The 22740-nt window shown below is 43.2% G+C and overlaps 1 long non-coding RNA gene across 1 annotated transcript; it reads left to right on the top strand.

Annotated features, from left to right (window-relative positions):
- Positions 1 to 10332: 10332 nt before the first annotated feature.
- Positions 10333 to 10733, top strand: LOC137546037 (uncharacterized). Its single transcript, XR_011026158.1, has 3 exons — positions 10333 to 10421; positions 10523 to 10612; positions 10715 to 10733. It is a non-coding gene; the product is annotated as an uncharacterized lncRNA (long non-coding RNA).
- Positions 10734 to 22740: the final 12007 nt, after the last annotated feature.

Genomic DNA, 22740 nt, shown 5'->3' with positions numbered 1-22740 from the left:
TTATATGCCGTCCACTTATGTAGGTCTGAGAGTATAGATTGAATTAGAGACGGATAGTTTGCTTTATATAGTGTAGAGTAAGTTTGAGTCAGATGAATACCTAAGTATTTGATGGTGTGTGTCCTCCAAAGTGTTTTTTAAGGTTTCAAGTAGGTTTTGTGGAGTCTTAATAGGTAGTGCCTCCGTCTTTTCCTGATTAAGTTTAAAGCCTGAGATGGATTCAAAGTTCCGTAATATGGTGTGTAGGATAGGAAGTGTAGTGAGTGGTTGGGTCAAGGTTAACAGGATATCATCTGCGAAAAGCGAAATTTTATACTCTCGGGTTCCTTGCCTAATGCCCATAATATCTGGATTCTGTCGTATTGCACAAGCGAGTGGTTCTATACTAAGAGCGAATAATAGAGGGGAAAGGGGACATCCTTGGCGTGTACCATTGTGAATAGGGAAGGGTGTTGGGGACGCGAAGGGCAATTTTACTGAGGTGGATGGAGAAGAGTAGAGGAATCGTATTAGAGTTAGAAAAGGTCCGTTGAACCCCTGATGTTCCATAACTCTGAAGAGGAATGGCCATGATAATCTGTCAAAAGCCTTCTCTGCATCCAAACTTAGAAGCAGAGAAGGCTTCCCAGATCTATTCATTAGTTCTATCAAATTGACTACCTTCCTTGTATTGTCTCCTGCTTGGCGGCCTAATATGAAACCAACCTGGTCATTGTTAATTAGGAATGTGAGGATTGGGTTTAAGCGGTTAGCCAGGACTTTAGTGATTATCTTAAGATCCGCATTAAGAAGCGATATTGGTCGGTAGCTTTGTGGGAGTTGTGGGTCCTTCCCTTCTTTAGGGATCATGGTAATGAGGGAGCTTAGAAATGAGTTGGGAGCAATTTTCCCTTCCATAAGCGTATTGGCTAGGAGGGTCAAATAGGGGGCTAAAATGAATTTAAACTTTTTATAGTAAGAATATGGTAGACCGTCAGGGCCGGGGGCCTTAGAAGAAGGTAAGAATTTAATTACTTCTAGGATTTCTTCAGTAGTTATAGGGGAGTTTAGAAGTTGGACGTTTTCTTCCGTTAGTTTTGGTAGGGGTAGTTGATTTAGAAACTCGTCTATTTTAAGCATATGTATAGGATGGTGGGATGGTTGGGGGAGATTATAAAGTTGTTGATAGTAATCTGTGAAGATTTGGGCAACTTTTTGAGGGTGGAAGTGTGTGGTTCCTTGAGGATCTTTAATAGAGTAGATATGTTGTTGGGATGATTTCGGATTTAATTTTCTAGCAAGAATGGTATGGGGCTTATTACCCCTTTCGAAGAAGAGTTGTCTGGTCCATCTCAGGCTTTTTTCCAGTTGTGTGGTTTGGAGGGCTTGGATTTCTTGTTTTATATTGTGCAGAGCGGTATAGTGTGTCTGGGAGGGTTCGTCTTTATAGAGGTTTTGTGCCTGTTTAAGTTTTGAATGAAGGGTTAGGAGTTTAGATGTCGCTGCTTTTTTACGTTTGGTAGCTTCCGAAATGAATACTCCCCTAATAAAAGCTTTGTGAGCTTCCCAGAGTGTCCCTACTGATGAAACCGAGCCCTTATTTATGTCAAAGTAAGATTGCAACTCATTTGTCAGACTTGAAAAAAGTTCTTTATCTTGTAACAAAGTTTCATTTAACCGCCAAAAATTTGGCCTATGGCTATGAGATAATAGGTCAATCTCTGCGGTGACAGCTTGGTGGTCTGACCATGCAATTGGTTGTATGTCAGCTTCCTTCAGCAAGGGTAGTACAGAGGCTGTTGAAAACAGATAATCTAATCTAGAGTGGGATGCATGTGGTGGAGAGAAAAAAGTGTACTCTATAGAGGTGGGATTAGATATCCGCCATAGATCCAGCAATCTATATTGTCTCAGTAGTGTTCTAAATTTACGAGAATTACGACTGTGGGAGGATGTGGTGGTCTTATTAGGAGGAACATATCGGTCTTTTATATCAGAGAAAGCTAGGTTGAAATCTCCCCCTATTAGTAGGGTGCCCTTAGTGCTTTTAAATAGTTTCCTTAGGAAGGTTGTTAGGAACGATATTTGGTCCTGATTAGGGACATATACATTAGCTAGAGTGATAGGTTTTCCTACTAGAGAGCCAATTAGTATTAAGTAGCGCCCTTTGGGGTCTATGATAGTCGTAGAGATCTGTAGAGGGAATGTTTTTTTATAGATTATGGCCACCCCTGCTTTCTTTTTGGGACCTGAGGCTAAACACACCTCAGAGTATAGTTTATTGTATAAACGAGGTGGGTCTGTTTTGCATATATGAGTCTCTTGTATGAAGGCCAAATCGATGTTTAGTCTTCGCAAGTCTTTGAACAGAGAGAACCTTTTCTGAGGTGTGTTTAGTCCCTTGGTGTTTAGAGTTAGGAAATTAACCATTGTCAAAGATGATGTGAGCGTTTGCATATAATCTGAAGACAGACCCAATAGACCTAGAAACAATACCTAATATAGATAGAAAAGTAACAATAATAAAAAAGGCAAAGCTATAAACATATATAATAATCTGAGCGTTGATCTGGCAAAACATGCCACTGTTATTACAGTGGTCTGTTGTAAGGGCAACATAAAACTGCTGCCTGTATGGGGACCTCCCCAGGTTGGTCGCTCGTAGCGACGGGCGACCAAATTGGGAGAGAGTCCCCCGAAGGTACATGAGGAGTCTAAGGAGAAGACAAATAGCAATCAACATAGTAACTATGTGATATAGTGGTGAGAGAGATCGATTTCCACCGCCAGCTTTGAAAGTGTATTCAGTTCGCTTCTAGAGTTAAGGAGCAGCAAATCAGATAAAGTTTAACGGTTATAAAAAGGGGAAAGCAGAAAAGCTGGGTGTGTGGAATGGGTAGGTAGTGTGAAAGCAGTATCCTGTCTCTATAGGAGACGTAAAAAGATATGTTGAGGCCCACTTTCAGGTTCCAGACGGTTGATCTTCCATATTGTCAGCTCTGTCAGGAAAGGTAATACTGCGAATCGGACCTTGCGACCATTCTGAGACATGTCGCACCTTCCGTGGGGGTGATGACATAGGTGACGAGCGGAACGTAGATGATGGTGTGTTAGGAAGTTTAAGTCCCATTTGTTTAAGGAATAGGGGTGCATCATCAAAGTCAGATAAGGTGAAAGTCAGGCCCTGTCTGTTTACAATCAATCGAAAAGGGAAACCCCATTTATATGGGATATTAGCATCCCTGAGTAGCTGCGTAACCGGTCTGAGAGCTCTACGTTTAGCCAATGTTATTAATGATAGATCGTTGTAAATAGCAATATCGTCCCCTTTAAAGGAAATGGTGGTTGTGCTTCTTAGAGCTCTAAACAGGGCGTCTTTGGCCTCATAGTAGTGTAGTTTCGCGATAATATCTTTGGGTCTTGAAGTACCAGGGCGCCGTTCACCTAAAGATCTGTGGGCTCTGTCGATCCTCCACATTTCTTCTGGCATATCAGGCAGGATAGTATGGAACAGTTCTTTCAGATGAGCCCCAGTATGTTCACTTTTTACAGACATGGATACCCCTTTAATGCGCACATTTTGTCTCCGCTCTCTGTTTTCCATATCTTCTTGTGCTGTACGCATTGATTTTATATCAGTCTGCATGAGTTGCTGCTCTTCAGCTAAGTCAGCTTGTTTAACAGTTAGAGCATCCATCTTGTCTTCTAGTGTCTGAGTGCGCTCCCCCAGCCCTGATATGTCTGCCCGGAGCTCTTGTACAGCAGTTAGTATAACCTTTTGCAAGGAGTCATGGAGGCTGTGATAGTGTTTGTTTAACGTTTGCTCCAGTAAGTCTGCTGTGAGAAGCTGCATATTCCCCCCTGCACTTGCCTGGTCGGAGAGCTGGGAGTCCTGATGAGCTGCGTGGCCAGCGCCATCTTGGCTGGGAGGGAGGCGCAGGAACTTGTCCATGATGCCCGCTGGAGGGGTGCTTTTCTGGGCCCCTTTGCCCGTCATAGGTTGCGGAGAAGGTTGCGGAGGTCGTCTCCCTCAATGCCGCCCGTTTTTGAGGCTGGATACGCGGAGGTAATTGCTGCTGGCGGCGGTGGAGTACGGAGCTCCTCTCTTATGCGGCCATCTCCCGCGGCTCGCGCATGCGCCCTCTTGTAACTCTGGAGTTTTATCGCCACCTAATGGATTCGCCCTGCTAATGGAAAAGAACCAAAGCCGAATTTTACATTATTTTCACAAAAATTAATGTGAAAAGAATATCAGCATTTTTTCTCACTACTGAAATTAAGTGCATGAAGTGCATGAAATCAAGGCAGTATATCAAGCTATGCTAATGCGGTTTGAGTTGGAGAGCAATCTTTTCTGTGATGTGCCCTATTACAGTAGCTGTTGCACATTAATTAATAAAATCCATATTCATGTCTATTTGAAGAACTATTAAAATAATTAAGAATATTTTAGTACTAATTTTAACTTTTTTATTAGGGCCTGTACACACTGAAATTGAGATTGGCATCACAAACACACTGCAATCAAGATTTTTTTCTAGTTTCAAAATACACATTCTTGATTGTGGTGCATGCTTGATTGTGGTGCATGCTTGATTGTGGTGCATGCTTGATTGTGGTGCATGCTTGATTGTGGTGCATGCTTGATTGTAGCGCATGTGCAATTTTCTAATGGGGAAAAAATGCAGGAACAATTTTAGGATGGGAGATTGCAAGCAAATTGCACAGCACCATCCTTGCTGTGCAATTTTCTTGCACTCCCATTGATTTAAAATGAATGCAAATAAGAAAATTGCTGCATGCACTATGTTTGCAATCAAATGAAAATCCTATAGCACCATTGTAAAAAGGTCCCAATAGCTGTTATGTTTAGCAGAGTTTACCTGTGTGATCAGCAAAATACATGGACACCTGTACCGTCATTCGCACAGCAGTTTAAACATTCAAAACAGATGTGCAATCTTGCGCTGCTGAGACGGTGATCACAGGTGGCTGGGTGGAAGTCACACTTTTAGCTGCTCCTTTGTAGCCCGGCTGTCAAAGAGGCTTAGTCAAAAGGTGCACAATCGAGATATTTTAAGCACCATTACCCTACAGGTAAGATCACTATATCTAAGTTCATTGTTTACGTCCAGCACATCACTCATTGACAGGGCTTCAACCAATCCCTGCCTTTCTGACCAAAACGCCCTTTTCAGGACTACCCCATGCAGATGAATGACAGGTGTTTTCACCTATTGATAAGCCTGGTTTTACAACATCCCCAAAAAAGGGATGGTCAAGCCAATTTCTGGCTCCCTCCCCCCATTTCACTTTTCCCTCCCAATGACAGTATATAAGCCTCTCGTGTGCGAGCTGGTGGCGTTATCTGACGAAGGCGTGGAACGCCGAAACGCGTAATAACGCAACCAGCACACGGTTCTTTTTCCCTTGGGGGAGCACCCAGGGTCGCATTCCACCTGATCCCCTCAACTCCGATGGCCACGGCAGTGTGAGGTGCACCTACCAAGGAAGGATTTTAAAGATTTTATATGCTTTTACTCAACCTATTTCTAGTAAGTGAAATTTTATTTGCGCAATTGATTCCAATAAAACGTTGTTACACTGTGGAGCGCTCCTCCTTCTCTATTTTTGTTAGTTTAAACATTCAGACAGACTTGTATACCATTATGAGTGTTTTAATATGGGTCTTTGTGCTCATAACTTGATCCAAAAGAGATAAATATTTTTAACATTGTTTGAACTTCGAAGTCAAGGAGACCACAAAGTGTTTTGCTTCTGTTGTTTAGACTCAGATTATATGTGGCTTACTACTGCCAGACAACTTAGTGGGTTGTGCCTTGCCCTCTGGGAAGTTTTCCTTTTTTTGCTGCTAGTTTTTTTTATTCAATAGATTAGACTCTTTGGGGGCATCCTGTGTATCATAACTGTATCTATTTCTCCTTATTGCGAATGTGCTAATGAAGGGTGGGATTACTGTATGTTGTACCAAGTCCTGTCCTTGTCCTTTTTTTGCATTCTTGTCTTACCTAGGGGATCTCATTACACTGGCACAAGGACATCAGACTGTTTATATTGTAAAAAGAAGAGCTGAAATATAAGTAACTTCTTGAAAACTAAATAGTCCAGAGTATAAGTCAAGGTTGTAACAAGAACATAATGTGCAACATTTAAAGACACAATATAAAAAGTGAAAAGCAGGATTAAATGTTGAAATGGCAACAGAGATCAGTTATAAAGCTCCAATCAGCTCAATATATATATATTTATTATAATTTCAAACAGATATATTCCAGATAAATGCAGCATTTCCATAGGTGCTGCTTACATAAAAAAAACCTCCAAAAACATAAAAATATGGTCAAAAAGGATTGATAGACTTTAGTCCTGGTCCTATATATATATATATATATATATATATATATATATATATATATATATATATATATATATACTGTATATATAGATTGCGCTAAGCAAAACTCTTCACTTTATTACCGCACAATTTTTCCTAGTGCACTCACTATATTCCTAGTCAGAGGCTTTCAGTAGGCAGTAATCAGGAGATCCATGCTGAAAAGGAGATGCCTTCATACTGTAGTGTTGTGACATTGAAATATGTCTAAAAAGCATAAGCAAGATAGTGCAGCAACCAGCTGATCTTAATCGGAGTAGGCATTAGGGATGGTCAATGAGATGCTGAGTTGAAGCAGGATTATGCAAATTGAGTATGGAAATGTATGCAGCTTGAAGGTGGACCATTTAAAATCCACCTTGGTGGAATTGGATTGGTCCATTTTCAAGCTGCATAAATTTACATACAAAATGTATATAATCCTGCATCAACAAGAATTGTTTGCATCTCACTTACCATTCCTATTAGTGTTGTTTAAATCTGGGTTTCATTAGTTGGAAACCTAGATTATGTGGTTCAAAGCACCACAGCACCATTACTTGCAGAGAGTTACAGTTTGCCCAGCAAGTATACACATAGTTCTCCCCACAACCACATTGTCACAGTAGGGGAGTCTGCAATAGACACTGGTGCCGTCCGTAGCTCAACACCTACATGTTTAATCCCAAAGCTTCCTTGGGTGTGGCTTAAGTTAAAGCGGAACTGAAGTTAGATTTAAAACAAACTGTTTCACTTACCTGGGGCTTCTGCAAGCCCCCAGCAGCCATCCTGTCCTGCCGGTCCTCCATGATCCTCCGTTCTTCCGCTGCCAGCTACGTTTGGTTTTGATGCCAGGCCACTGCATCTGCACGGCTCTGGCCATGCGTATCCTTCTTAACATTCCAGTCCGCAATAGCGATATTTCAGATGGGAACACGTAAAAAGGATACGCTTGGCAGGGCTGCACTGGTCTCGACTCACAAGTTGAGGAACAGAAGAAATGTCGGCGGGAGAACAGAGGCTCATGGAGGAACAGAGTGGGACAGGATGGCTGCTGGGGGATTGCAGAAGCCCCAGGTAAGCAAAACCATTTGTTTTAAATCTAATCTCAGTTCTGCTTTAAGGGGGGGGGGGGGGGGGTCTTAAATACGCGATAGGCAATCATGTGACTCTTCTATTTCCACTATCTTTTCTATTGTCAAGCCTGCAGGCCATAGTACTCATTACTTTTTTTACTGCTTCAGCTTTCCCTTAGAGGGACAGACCTCTGCTAGATAAATAGGTTTCAGTTAAAATCAAGCTACTGTGATAATCCTGGTAGTATGTATTTTTTTTTAATGTTAGCTAGGAAGGCTATTTACAGCAAGTCTAGAGAATCTGTTTGTCTCACATATGGGCTATGCTAACAATAGAGATGGCCTGAACGCTTCGTCGGCGAGCAGTATTTGCCGAAGATTGGCTATTTGTGCTCACCGCGAGCACATGTTGCTTTTCGACTCGCCCCCATATATTATCACTGGGCTAAATTTTGACCCCTTACACCACAGTCAGCAGGCAGGCACAAGTAATTTGGACTGCCGATGTCTTTACCTATAGTCTTACCCAGCACATCGCTGCACATCCCAGCCCAACTGAGCAGAGGGGTGAGTACAAGTTGCTAAGCAATGGACAGGATCTCATAGGTTACTTGAATGCATATATAGGGACACAAGGCCTAAACCCAGCAAATGCCGTGCACTCCACACAAAATAAGTACAAAACACACACACACTTTATTAATACAAAAAGAACCATTACCACAAAGATGATTCATAAAATATATTCTCAGACAACTTGGCACAATATCAAAATATCATGTACTATATACAAAAAAATGGCTTTATAGCCAGACCAAAACTATCACATATAATGAGAACCTTCTGTAATAAGAGCATAGGATCCACAAAAAGAACATTCAACAAAGTGTGCTGAAAAGTTGTTGTTTTTTGTCCCTTTTTAGCTCACCACAATAACCAAAGATGCTTATTTTGTTTTTCAGCTCTACCTTTTACATTTATGCATATTCTTGTACTGCTATAAGCACCTATGAAAGAGGACAGGAAGAATCAAAGCTAAAAAACTCAATGAAAGGTTAAACAACCTTTTATTATTATTATTATTATTATTATTATTATTATTATTATTATTATTTTATTACTAGCTGGTCGCCTGGCGTTGCCCGGGTATGTAATTGGCTAGTGTTACCTCTGCCCACTTTTTCTAATCCTAACACACAATTACTCAAGGATGACCTAGTTTGTGAGCTTTGCGGTCTTTGGCATCAATAATTGGCATTGAAATTAAATAAATCTAATTGGCTGTGGCTCCACTCCTTTGAAAATCAATAGGTGAATTTTGATTAGCTTTTGTAGGCTCCACCCACTTTTCTGAATATTAATCCCAGTCACCCAGTGACCAACTGTACAAAGTTTAAGAAACCTGCCATAGAAACAGAAAGAATTTGTAATAATTCAGGTTGGAGTGAGCTTAAAATGTCTCCCAGTGCATCACTGTTGAATATATGCAAATTAACCATTGTTACCCTTAAAAGATAAACACACCTCCAGATCTGCTGGAATGCAATGATGTGTCAGTTTGTTAATTTGTACAGAGCCATAATAATCCAACATGCATACAAACTGTTTTGGATTGTTTTATCCTCATCAGTGCATGGCATGGATTAATATGGCTCTATGCAGTAGGGCTTGTAACACCGAGAGGTACAGACTAACCAGCACGCTCATGGTGACCCAGAACTCATTGGAGTGTGTAAGGGACTACAATGGTCCTAAAAGCCCCCTTACTAAGGTGTTAAGAAAAACAAAAGTTTGCTTTCTTAAAACAGAAAGAATTTGCGATAATTCAGGTTGGAGTGAGCTTGAGATGTCTCCCAGTGCATCACTGCTGAATATATGCAAATTAACCATTATGCACTTAGAAGCTAAACACACCTCCAGTGTAACAGTGTAAGAATGGCTGCAGTTTACATTTTCCAGTGAAATTTGTATTTGTCTCCGCCCCCTTTTTGGTTATGAGAATAAAAAGTATCCTATACTTTATTCCAGGTAATGTACTATGTGTGTGCCAAATTTCAGTTTACATTCTAACAGTGAAATTTGTATTTCCTGATACCTCCACGTCTCCATACTTCCTGGGTTAGCTCCTCCCCCCTAACCCCTATAGGACCCGTATAGATCTATAAATAAAGGTCATGACCCTATACACCCCATTCTCTTTTTTTGTCCTCAGACACTATAGGATCCGTGGTGGTATGGTTATTTTCAACTGTATATTTTATTCTATCTTATTCTATCTTTACACTAATTAATCTATTTTCTAGCTCATTGAGCACCTTACCCGTAATGCTAGGTTTTTTTCCAGCTACCTACATTTTTTTCCCTGGCTGGGAGACTTCTATGGCTGCTAAATGCGCCCCACATAGAGCTCCTACGGATCAGTATGGTGTTTTGCACGGGCTAAATGCCTGTAAGGATTCACTGTGTGTCCGCTTCAGGATGCGCTTGGCCTACCTGTGGGCTTTCTCCTCATCTCGTATCATCTTCATGTTGCTCAGGAAGGACTGGGAGCGCTGCAATGGCGGCGGCGGCTTCCGGTATCCTCCAACAGCGTCCGGAAGTGGATTCTGCGCATGCGTGCGCCAGCGCCGGCCAAAGTACTCGGAGGAGTTCCGAGCGGACATATTGGTTGTGGGCGCACGTGCCCTTTCTAGCGTGCGTAGGTGGAGCACGCTTAGGGCGCTGTATTTAAGTCAGTTCGTTCCTCTCCTTCAAAGAGAGAGGAGTGGAGGACTGATAGGCTCCGCTGGTTGGTGCATTTTGCTTCTGACAGTGTGGACTTTCAGGAACTTAGTTGAATAGTAAGTAGGAAATATTATCAATGGTCTAATCATAGTGTTGGCTCTTTTGGCTAATTTATATGAGATTATTGATTACTGGTTTGTATTCCCCACAGTGAATCCAGCCGAAAATACTGATCCAGGTCCATCTGGGTAAGGTTTTTTTCCATATATCTTAAAGGGGCCTCAAAAAAAAAAAAAAAAAAAAGGGGTAGCATACAATTAGCAATTAAATTATTGCTTATATGTTCTAGAACACAGAATCAGGAGGATACAGACCAGGGATCTAACAGACCAAGGTCTACAGTTCAGCCAGTAGATAATGCTTCTTCAGGAGCTTCTAGGTAAGAAATGGGATATTATCCACATAAATATTATTCCCAAAAAAAAAAAAAAAAAAAAAACAATCCCCAATAAAGCAATTAAATATTGCTTATGTTTTGTAGAGCGAGTGGTACAAGAGGATCTGAAGCAAGATCTAACCGTACACATTCAAGGTCAAGATCAAGATCGAGATCAAGATCAAGATCAAGACCAAAGAAACATATTTCAAAAAAGACTCGCAGATCATCTAGGTCTAGATCCAGGTCACGCTCCAGGAGAAGGAGGCATTCCTCTAGATCAGGCTATCATCATCACAATTACAGATATAGATCACCATCACCAATTAACAGACGCTTACCGGATAAAAATCAATGTTGGGCCTGTCCCGGTCAGGCAATGCCAGGAAAGACTGTGTGTGAGACATGCTTTGCTCAGCTAGCAAAGTCACAAGAGAACAAAACCGAAGACATATCTGACATAATAAGAAAAGTGGTGAGAGAAGAGGTGATGGCACATTCATCAACCTCTCAACAAGCGGAAAAAGATCAAGAATCAATTGATACGGACAGAGGAGAAGATGATGAAGCCCCTTGTCTATTTGACTTCAGACTAACAAGCCCTTTCATAACGGCTATAAAGGAGGCACTAGATTGGGCAGAACCCACCGGCGAGGAAGAACAAAGCAGGGAGTATTACTCACATTTATCGAAAAAATTGAATACTTTTCCAATAATGAGGGAAATAAGAAACTTAATTCTGGAAGAATGGAAGAAGGTGGAAAACAAAACCTCATTTCATAATCGTTTTTCCAAACTTTATCCATTAAAAGACGAGGAGGTACCTTTCCTCTTAAACCCGCCAACAATAGATGCTTCTTTATCAAGACTAGCGAAGCATGTGACGCTTCCTAGGGAGGATTCCGCAATCTTTAAGGATCCGCTTGAACGGAGAGTAGACAACGACCTGAAGAGATCATATGTATCGGCAGGGGCTACCTGTAAACCAGCCATAGCTCTTACTTCAGTGGCAAAAGCTCTTAAAGTCTGGACATCCAATATAGAGCAAGCAGTTCAACAGGATGCAGATAAGGAAGAAATATTATCAGCAATGGAAGATTTGAAAATTACGGCAGACTTTGTAGGCGAAGCTTCAATGGACATCCTTAGATCCCTTTCCAGGATTATGCTAAACTCAGTCACCGCAAAGAGGGCTATGTGGTTAAAGTCATGGAGGGCAGACATGGGCTCCAAACAGAATTGGGTTAAGATACCATACGATGGAGTATCTCTCTTTGGGAACGAGATGGATAAGGCGATTTCCAGAGTAACCGGAGGAAAATCGGGACTTATCCCACAAGACAGGCCACAGAAGAGAAATTTTCCGCCCAACAGGAAACAAAATACCCGTTTCAAAGACGCAAGAACATATAGACCAGGTAAACCGTTCAGAGGTAACTGGAAAAGTTCACAATCTTCTCTAGCAAGATCACTGAAATCTAATACATCGTCTTCTGGCCAAACTAAGCAGTCTTTTTGAAGTTACGCCCACCCGGACGTCCATGGTGGGGTCCCGTCTGATGAACTTCAAGGACGTTTGGGTGGAAAAGGTCAAGGACAAATGGGTAATTGCGACAATATCAGCAGGGCACAAATGGAAATTTCGATACTCTCCGAGAGACAAATTTATTCAAACACGGCTTCCAAAGAACCAAGAAAAGGCAGCCACATTGAGAGACTATGTGAATTTATTGCTGCAACAGAACGCAATACGCACAGTCCCATCAGGGGAGGAAGGAAAAGGTATCTACTCTCAGCTCTTCCTTGTGCAGAAAAAAAGCGGAGGATACCGTCCGGTGATAGACCTGAAGTATCTAAACAGATCGATATCAATTCCGAAATTCAAAATGGAATCCCTCCAATCAATTATTCTGGTCATCATGCCCCAAGATTGGATGCTATCCATCGATCTTCAGGACGCGTATCTTCATATACCCATACAGGAGAAACTGCAAAAGTACCTGAGATTTTGTATAGACGATACACATCTCCAATTCAATTCTTTGCCCTTCGGGCTCTCAACAGCACCTCGGACATTCACAAAGGTGTTAGTATCAGCAGTGGCGGAGTTGAGGCTCAAGGGTATCAGAATTCACCATTATCTAGACGATATCTTGATTTTGGCAGACTCAGAGCTGAAACTAATCATGCACAGAGACATCACAATCAAATTTTTGGAAGAGTTGGGTTGGATAATCAACCTCAAGAAGAGCCAGATGACTCCATCCAGGAGATTAATCTACCTCGGAGCAACCTTCGACACAGTGTTCAACACAGTGTGCTTACCGGAGGAGAAAGTACAAAAGATTCACAAAATGATGTATTCAACAATGTACCTTCCTTACATCTCAGCAAGACAGTGCCTGCAGGTACTAGGAGTAATGTCATCAGTGATTCCCATGGTGAGATGGTCCAGATGGAACATGAGAAAATTTCAGTTGAATTTCCTAGGCCAATGGAATCAATCATCAATGAGCCAAAGAATAAAGCTATCAATACCTTGCAGGATTTCATTACTATGGTGGACCAACCAGGACAACTTAAGACAGGGCTTCTCACTTATTCCCCAAAACTGGAGCATAATTACGTCAGATGCGAGCCAGGAAGGCTGGGGAGCCCATTGTCTTCATCACTGGGCACAGGGTCAGTGGCCGGAGGTCCAGAAAAAAGTTGTTTCCAATGTATTAGAACTCAGGGCAGCTTTTCAGGCAACCAAAGCTTTTGCACATGTTGTGAGGAATACAGCCTTATGCTTAAGGATGGACAATCGTGCAGCTGTAGCATATGTCCAGAAGCAAGGTGGGACCAGGAGCTTATCACTAATGAAGGAGCTTTCTCCATTAATGAATTGGGCAGAGGAGAACCTGATAGCAATCAGAGCAGTCTACCTTCCAGGGAAATCGAACGTGCAAGCGGATTTCCTATCTCGGAATACGCTCGACAACAACGAGTGGAAGTTGAACTCGGGAGTTTTCAAGCAGATAGTACAATTGTGGGGTCTTCCTCAAATAGACCTTTTTGCATCAGACCACAACAACCAATTGCCAGTATTTCTCTCCAGACACTGGGTCCCAGGCACAAGTGGAATAGATGCTTTGACGTTTCCATGGAAGGCATCACTGGTATATGCCTTCCCCCCAGTTCCACTATTACTGAGATTCCTGAGGAGGCTGATGACAGAACAAATGGAAGCAATAGTGGTGGCTCCTTACTGGCCCAAGAGGCCTTGGTTTCCTCTATTATTCAGGATGTCACTTTACCCTCCTCTGAGGTTACAGATGTCACAGAACATATTAACACAGAACGGAATGAGTCATCAGAATCCGGAGATGCTGTCCTTAGCGGTATGGAGATTGAAAGGAAAATTCTAATCGAAGCAGGATTCTCTCAGTCAGTGATAGGTACCTTATTGCAGGCAAGAAAAGTCTCAACAAACAAATCATATCACAGAATATGGAAAAAATTCATAGACTTTTCTTCAATCAGGAGAGTTGACTTTATGTCCCCATCAATACCTCATATTCTCGAGTTTTTACAAACAGGCGTTGACCTTGGCTTAAGTGTCAGTACCATAAGAGGTCAAATATCAGCCATTTCAAGTCTGATAGGCAAGAGACTGTCTGCAGACAGACTGATCCAGTTGTTCTGCCAGGCATTAATAAAAATCAGACCGCCAATCAAAAAGATACTTCCCTCATGGGATTTGCCGTTGGTTCTGGAATACTTATCGGGGCCTCCTTTTGAGCCTATTGAATCCTGTTCTATTTGGAACCTAACTCTGAAAGCAACATTCCTAGTAGCCATATCTTCGGGCAGAAGAGTCTCAGAGATTCAAGCTTTGGGAGCTACTGATCCTTATATTACCTTTTTCCCAGATAGGGTAGTTCTGAGACCAGTAATGACTTTTCTACCAAAGGTAGTTTCAACTAAACATCTAAATCAAGAGTGGACGCTGCCAGCCTTTCCAGACTCAGAAGAAGGATCTTCATACAAGCATCTGGACATTGCTAGGATTTTGAGCGTTTACATTGAGGCTACAGAACCTTTTAGAAGTTCGGATCATCTGTTTGTTTGTCCTTCAGGCCCCAGAAAGGGGAAGGAGGTTTCGGCTAGGACAATAGCCACCTGGGTAGTCAGATTGATAAAGTCAGCCTACAGAAACATTGGAACAAATGAAATGCCCTCAACTTCAGCACATTCAACCAGAGGTGTATCAGCTTCATGGGCAGCCTCATCGGGGGTTTCGCTTACTACAATATGTAAAGCAGCAAATTGGGCTTCCCCAAATACATTTATCAAACATTACAGAATAGATCCATCTGTGTTAACCTCTGTTAATTTTGGAAGAAAAGTCTTGGCATCTGTGGATAAATAATTGTTATCTGACCTTATATAAATATTTTGCATATTCCCACCCGTCTGGTTTATTGTGTGCTAGTTATATCCCAGGAAGTATGGAGACGTGGAGGTATCAGGAAAGCTGGAAAATTTGTACTTACCTCTGTAATTTTCCTTTCCTGATACAACTCCACGTCGACATACGACCCTCCCTTATTTTTGTGTGTCTGAGTACTATAAACAAGAATGGGGTGTATAGGGTCATGACCTTTATTTATAGATCTATACGGGTCCTATAGGGGTTAGGGGGGAGGAGCTAACCCAGGAAGTATGTCGACGTGGAGTTGTATCAGGAAAGGAAAATTACAGAGGTAAGTACAAATTTTCCAGCTTTTTCTCCACCCACTGATGTCCTAATGTTTCCCAGGTATGTATTTGGCTGCTGTTGGCTGTGGCCACTTTTTTCTAACCCTAACACACAATTGTCAATAGTCAATGACCAAGTTTGTGAGATTTGTGGTCTTTGGCATGAATAATTTTCATTGAAATGAAACACATCTGATTTGCTGTTTGTGGTCCCACCCCTTTTCTAAATATTTAACCCCAGTCACCCAATGATCAACTGTACCAGGTTTGAGGCTTGTGCCATTAACAGTGCAAAAATGGCAGCAATTAAATATTTGCCTTGAAAATAAATAGGTGAATTGTGATTGGTTTTTGTAGGCTCCACCCACTTTTCTGAATATTAATCCCAGTCACCCAGTGACCAATTGTGCAAAGTTTTAGAACCCTACAACTAATAGTGTAAGAATGGCTGCAGTTTACATTTTCCAAGTGAAATTTGTGTTTGTCTCCGCCCACTGATGACTTGGCATTGCCCAGGTATGTATTTGGCTGGTGTTGGCTCCGCCCACTTTTTCTAACCCTATCACAAAATTACTTAATGACCAAGTTTGTGAGCTTTGCGGTCTTTGGCATTAATAATTTGCATTGAAATAAAATAAATCTGATTGGTTGTGGCTCCACCCCTTTTCTGAATTTGAACCCCAATCACCCAATGGCCAACTGTACCAGGTACAGGTGATTGACAGTGCAAGAGGCTTGTGCCATTAACAGTGCAAGAATGGCATCAATTAAATATTCCCCATAAAGATTAATAGGTGGATTTTGATTGGCTTTTGTAGGCTCCACCCACTTTTCTAAATATTATTCTCAGTCACCCAGTGACCAACTGTGCAAAGTTTGAGAACCCTACCATTAATAGTGTAAGAATTGCTGCAGTTTACATTTTCTCAGTGAAATTTGTATTTGTCTCCGCCTACTGATGTCCCGGCATTGCCCGATATGTATTTGGCTGGTTTTGGCTGCGCCCACTTTTCCTAACCCTAACCCTAACACACAATTACTCAATTACCAAGTTTGTGAGCTTTGCGGTGTTTGGCAACATTAATTTGCATTGGAATGGAACAAATCTGATTGGCTATTTGTGGCTCCACCCCCTTTCTGAAATTAAACCCCAGTCACCCAATGATCAACTATACCTATACCAGGTTTGAGGCTTGTGCCATTAACAGTGCAAGAATGGCAGAAATATTCCCCTTTAAAATCGACTAACTGTGCAAAGTTTGAGAACCCTACCATTAACAGTGTAAGAAAAACAAAAATTTGCTTTCTTAAAACAGAAAGAATTTGCAATGATTCAGGTTGGAGTGAGCTTAAAATGTCTCCCAGTGCATCACTGTTGAATATATGCAAATTAACCATTGTTACCTTTAAAGAGACATTGAAGCGAAAAAAAAATATATGATATAATGAATTGGTTGTGTACTATGAATAATTACTAGAAGATTAGCAGCAAAGAAAATATTCTCATATTTTTATTTTCAGGTATATAGTGTTTTTTCTAACATTGCATCACTCTATAATATGTGCAGATTACACAACACTCAGCATTCAAAATGAGTCTTTCAGAGCAGTCTGTGAAGTAATGAACTCTCCTCTAGCAGAGGAAAAACAGTTCAATTACAGTTGAGATAATAAAAGTCAGATAACAGTCCTCTCCACGACTAAGTTAGTCGGAGAGCTTAATAGCTTTTTTGCATAGAGATAACAACTGGAGTTTCTCAACTCTTCCTGTACTGGAAACAATGAGACTGATGTATCTGATTTTAATTTTTTTTTCTTAGCTGTACTACACATACAAATCATAATATCATGATTTTTTTTTCGCTTCAGTGTCTCTTTAAAAGCTAAACACACCTCCAGAACTGCTGGAATGCAATGATGTGTCAGCTTGTTAATTTGTACAGAGCCATAATAATCCAACATGCATACAGATTGTTTTGGATTTTTTTTTATAGCCTTTCAGATTAAAATCACTTAAAAACCAGCCCTCACGCGGATCTCTCCATCAGGTTGGCAGCGATCTTGCCCTTCCTTCACTGTTAAATCATCATGCCGGCTTTTATTAAGTCTGTTCTTTATAAAAAAAAAAAGAAAACAAAACATTTTAGAGCAATGAGCTCCACGCCTTTTGCTTCCACAATTCTTTCTCCTCTCCAACACCTTTTTTTTCCGCCAGGTACACCACATACAATCTTGCTAAGAAAATATTGCACACTGCTTTAAGTGACAACTCCTCCTTCTGGAATATTATTAAGTTTCTTGCATCCCACAAAACTTCCTTAAGTACAGAGAACACAATCCACCCCTTCCTATCCTTCTCCTTTGCACCCAGTGACACTCCACCCATCACCATTGAAAGAGATGTGACCCTAACCTCCACCACCACCTCTAAAAATTTCCTCAACTTCCTCCGAAAACCCTTTGCAAAATCACAATCCCAAAACACGTGGTCCACATCCTCTTCCCCTCCACACCCTTCTCTTGGGCACTTTCCTGAGGGAGTCATACCCCTCAATTTGCAAAAAACCCTAGTAGGGAGTGCTGACACCAGAGCCATCCAGACAACATTTTTTTGCCTGTTTGTTATTCCTTTAATACTCATTCTTTTCCATACTGTCTCCGCTTGTGCACTTGTCATTCCTTTTATATAACATATTATATCATTTCTTGTGATCCATTTTTTTATATTCTGCTTGTTTATGTCTGTTAAGGCTGCTCCTGCCATATTGAAATTGTCCAGAATTTCTTTAACTTTTTGGTAGCATGATGTAGTAGTGAATGCAACAGGCTTGCTCAAATCCTTAGCGACCCATCCCAACCTGTTCCACAACCATCCTCCCAAGTACCTCACAAAATCCTTCACCCTCCCCTCTGACTTCAACACTCTACGGACAGACACCAGATAGTGCAGAGACAAAAAGGAAGCAACATCAGGGAAATCCCAACCACCCAGAGACACACCCTTGTGAACCGTCACCCGTGCCACCCTCTCCATCTTTGAACCCCAGAAGAAGACAAACAACATTCTCTGCACCTCTTGCATCCACTTTTTGCCAGGAGGCAAGACCAAACAAAAATACAACAACAACGGCAATATCACAGCTTTCACCACCAACACTTTCCCTGAAAAGGACAACTTCCGCAACCTCCACAAATTCAACTTTCTTACCACTTTCCCTTTCACCTCATCCAAAGTCTTTCTACCTTTCATCTCTGCATCAAACACCACACCCAACACCTTGATCTCCTGACTCACCGGCACTTTCTCCACTTTCAAAGGTACAGGCCTCCCAAAGGAAACCAGTTGGGACTTCTCCCAATTCACAGCCATTCCAGACATTCCACAAAACACCATCACATGCAAATTCACCCTGTCAATATCAGCCTGAGACCCGCCCACAAACGACACATCATCCATATAAGCCAAATACTTCACCTGCTCTCCATCACCACCTGGCACAATACACCCTTTCACCACTTTATCCCGCTGGACATACCTCAGCAAAGGCTCCACCACACAAATAAAAGCAATAGGCGACAGCGGACACCCCTGCCTGACTCCGGACAAAACGGGGAATGACCTGGACAAAACCCCATTTACCAAGACTTGGCTCGAAATTCCAGTGTAAAAACTTCTAATACCTTTTAGGAGACAATCAGGGACCCCTAATTTTGCCATCACCCCGAACAGTAAGGAGTGTGTTACTCTATCAAATGCCTTTTCCAAATCGATACCCTCAATGACCATCGGCACTTTATTTTCCTGTGAAAAATTTATCATGTCCCTTAACAAAACCAGGTTATTGACGCTTCTTCGACCGGGGACCGCACAGGTCTGCCCCTCTCCAATCATAGATGCTATCACACTCCTTAACCTGTTTGCGACCAATTTCACCACTATCTTGTAGTCCACATTCAACAGCGAAATCGGCCTCCAATTTTTTATCAATTTTTTGTCTCCTTTCTTATAAATCAGAGTGATGACTCCCTCCCGCATTGATGGGGACAACCGTCCAGAAGAAAAAACCTCCTGGACCACCTCCACCACTTCCCCACCAATGATAGGCCAGACCCACCTAAAAAACTCCACTGGGAGCCCATCCTTCCCTGGAGTCTTGCCTGTTTGCATGGCACCCACTGCCGCCCATACCTCCTCCGTGGCCACCGACTCTTTCAACTGCTGCACCTCCAACGGATCCAAACACTTCTCCAACACCTCATCACAATACTCTTCCATCTCCACATCCGACACAACATTCCCTCCTCCATACAAATCCACATAAAACTTCTGCACCTCTTCCACCACCTCAGAACCACCCACTTCTTTCTCATCCACCACCACTGACTCTAACACTTCCCTACTGGACACCACCTTCTTAAAGAAGAAATGGGAGCAAGACTCCCCCTCTTCCAAATCTCTCACTTTCGCCTGATACACAATCCTCTTCCCACGCTCCATCAACATTCCCTTCATTCGCTGTCTTGCCTCCTCCAACTCTTCCTCCACCTCATACCCCCATTCCTTCATCTTCACCAGATACTGCAATCTCACTTTCCACCTTTCTTCCTCCTCTCTCTGCAAACACCTCTTCTCATATGCCAGATTCCTGAAAAAGCCAGAAATCCTCCTCTTCACCCAATCCCACCATTCCAACAAATCCACAAAACCTCTCTTCCTGCGCACCCATCCTGCATATTCCACCCTAAATCTTTCAAGTACATCCACATCCTCCAACAACTCCACATTCAACTTCCAGACTCCCTTCCCAAACACCACTCTCTCCGATGTTTCCAGGGAACAAAGAATGGCTCTGTGATCAGAAAAAGTGACCTGGTGATAAGAGACAGCAGAAACCAACACATACCTAGAAAGTAAAAAGTAATCTATGCGTGACTTAACCGTGCCCATATCCGAAAAGTAAGTATATTCCCTGTCCCTACTGCCTGCCGCCAAAGCTGCATCCTGCAGTCCAAAATTTGTCACAATCTGGTTGAGGATCCTACTGGTGGAGTCCAGCTTGGTCTCTCCTGACCCCACTCGTTTCCCAACCGATCTTATACAGTTCAGATCGCCGGCCACAATGGTCTTTATGCGGCCTTGAACTTGAGCACCTCCAAAAACTCCGCCCTCTCTTTCTTGTCTGCAGGAGTGTAACAGTTAAAAAGACGGTACTGGGAACCAAAAGAAAATCAAAATTCACGACCATCATCCTTCCCGGAATGATGACAGCATGTGACAAAACCTTTATGCCTGGGTTATTAAACAGCACGCCAATGCCCTCATTCCTACTCTGGCAGGCAGGGGACCAGATGGCATTGCCCACTGCCCATTCCCCAGAGCCTGGTACCGTCTTCAATATACACTCTTGCAGACAAAAAATATCCGCCCTAAAATTTGCGAGGTCCTGCAGGACTGCAGCCCGGCGGTATGAGGAGCCGATCCCCCTCACATTTACAGACAGCAGGGACAGGACCATCACCAAAAGACACCACGTGTTATGCACCCTACACTCAGCCATCATCACTTCTTGGATGCCCTGGGACTCTTCCTTAAGCCCACTGTAGCGGGCTCGTGCTTTCCTTTTCTATTTTTCTTTCTTTTTTGTTTCTTTGACTCCGCCATATTCCAGTCCTCTGGACCAGAATCTCCAGCAGCACTCGGCCCAGGCACCTCTGGGTTAATCCTCCTAGCTAGTTTGGTGTTTTTCCAGCTAGTGGGTACAGGAGACTGCGTCATATCAACTTTTAACTCTCCCTCAGAAATGTCACTGACAATACGCATTTTTGACACATGGGTGTCATCACTCTCTGATTCCGTCACAGCCTCTTTTCTTTCCTGATAAGGTGGTGGATAATCGCTGTCACTCTCTTCTATCACCACCTCTTTCTCCCCTTCCACCTTCCCAGGGTCAGTTATGTCCATCTCACTCTCCTCCTCCTCATTTGCATAACCTCCTCCCACCTCCTCTGACATCATGCTGGCTGATTTCCCTCCTTTATTTGAATTTGGGGAGCCGTTTTTTTTGGAGGGAAAAGAGGGAGTCCCCTGCTGGGATCTCCCCACAGCAGTGTCAGCCTTTATCTTTTTCCCTGCGCTTTTCACAGGGCTGGAATGTGCTGGCAGAGTCTTCTGCGAGAGAGCAGAAGAAGGGGTGGAGTCAGGATTGTGCAGGGGATCAGCTGACTGTACAGCTGTTTCCCCACCTGCATTCCTCTCATTCTCGCCGGCTGAGCCGGCTGCAGGGACTGTGTCACTACTGCTCCCAGCGGACCTGCGGCTACTAGCGTCCAGGGCAGGCCACTGGGAGTCTGTGCAGTCATCAGGCACCTCTGCCTGGCTGATGAGAAGCACGGGGGAGGCTTCGGTACTGGTGGCAGGGGTCGGGGAAGCCTCAGCATGCTCTCCAGGCTCACGCTGCGGGTCCCGCTCAGCAACAGCTGAGCTGGTGACGTCACTGGCATCGGGGGAATCCCGCTCTGCTTGAGAGCCGGGCACATCTTCGGGGAGCTGCTCTGGGGGGGTTTCCGCCACAAAATCTCTCTGCACAGTCCCAGCCTGACTCTCCACAGCGGGAAGACTTGGGGCAACCTCAGTCACAGCACATAAATCAGCTCCTCCAGTCCTACTCGCTGCAGACACGGCAGCGGCAGCCTTCTTGCAGGCAGGACCGGCAACATTCTGCACATCACAGGGAAACTCTGCAGACAGAGGCACAGCGTCCTCTACACCCCCACTCCCCACAGCATCATCATTTTCATTAACATCTTCGGCAAGTTTCCTTTTTTTAACTCGCTGCGGCTTTGGCACCTCCTCTGCCTGCAGCATCTGGGAATCAGTCACATCATCCACAGGGGGGACAGGGGGGGTCTCAGCAGCGGTTGGGCCCGAATGACACACACTGGTGCCCTCTCCAGCTGCATCAGCAAAGGGAGGCTCAGTAACAGCCTCAGGGTCCCGGGGCTCCACATGCGGAGCCAGTGCCCACCTCCTTCCCCTGCTGTATGAACAAGCTGCAGCAGCATACATGTAAATCCTTGTTTTGCCACGCTTTTCACAATCTTTGGCCAAGTGGCCACTTATCCCACAAAGGTCACAAACTTGCACCTTCTTACAGCTGGAGCCAGGGTGCACTGGCTCCTTGCAATGTCTGCATCGCTCCTCAGAAACACAACTTCCGGCTCCATGCCCGAACATATAGCACCTCCGGCAGTAGAGAGGCTGCCCAGGATACGTGACATAACCTCTCTCCCCAGCAATAGAGAAAACAGGGGGTGGGTGAACCACATCATGTCAGCAACCCTCCTGTCTCTTGAACTTCACAAAAAACTTCATTTTGCTTCCGTAAACA

This window comes from Hyperolius riggenbachi, chromosome 1 (assembly GCF_040937935.1).
Source record: "Hyperolius riggenbachi isolate aHypRig1 chromosome 1, aHypRig1.pri, whole genome shotgun sequence".
Lineage (NCBI taxonomy): Eukaryota > Metazoa > Chordata > Amphibia > Anura > Hyperoliidae > Hyperolius > Hyperolius riggenbachi.
The sequence above is the reverse complement of the archived record's forward strand: the minus strand, read 5'-3'. Positions and strand labels throughout refer to the sequence as shown.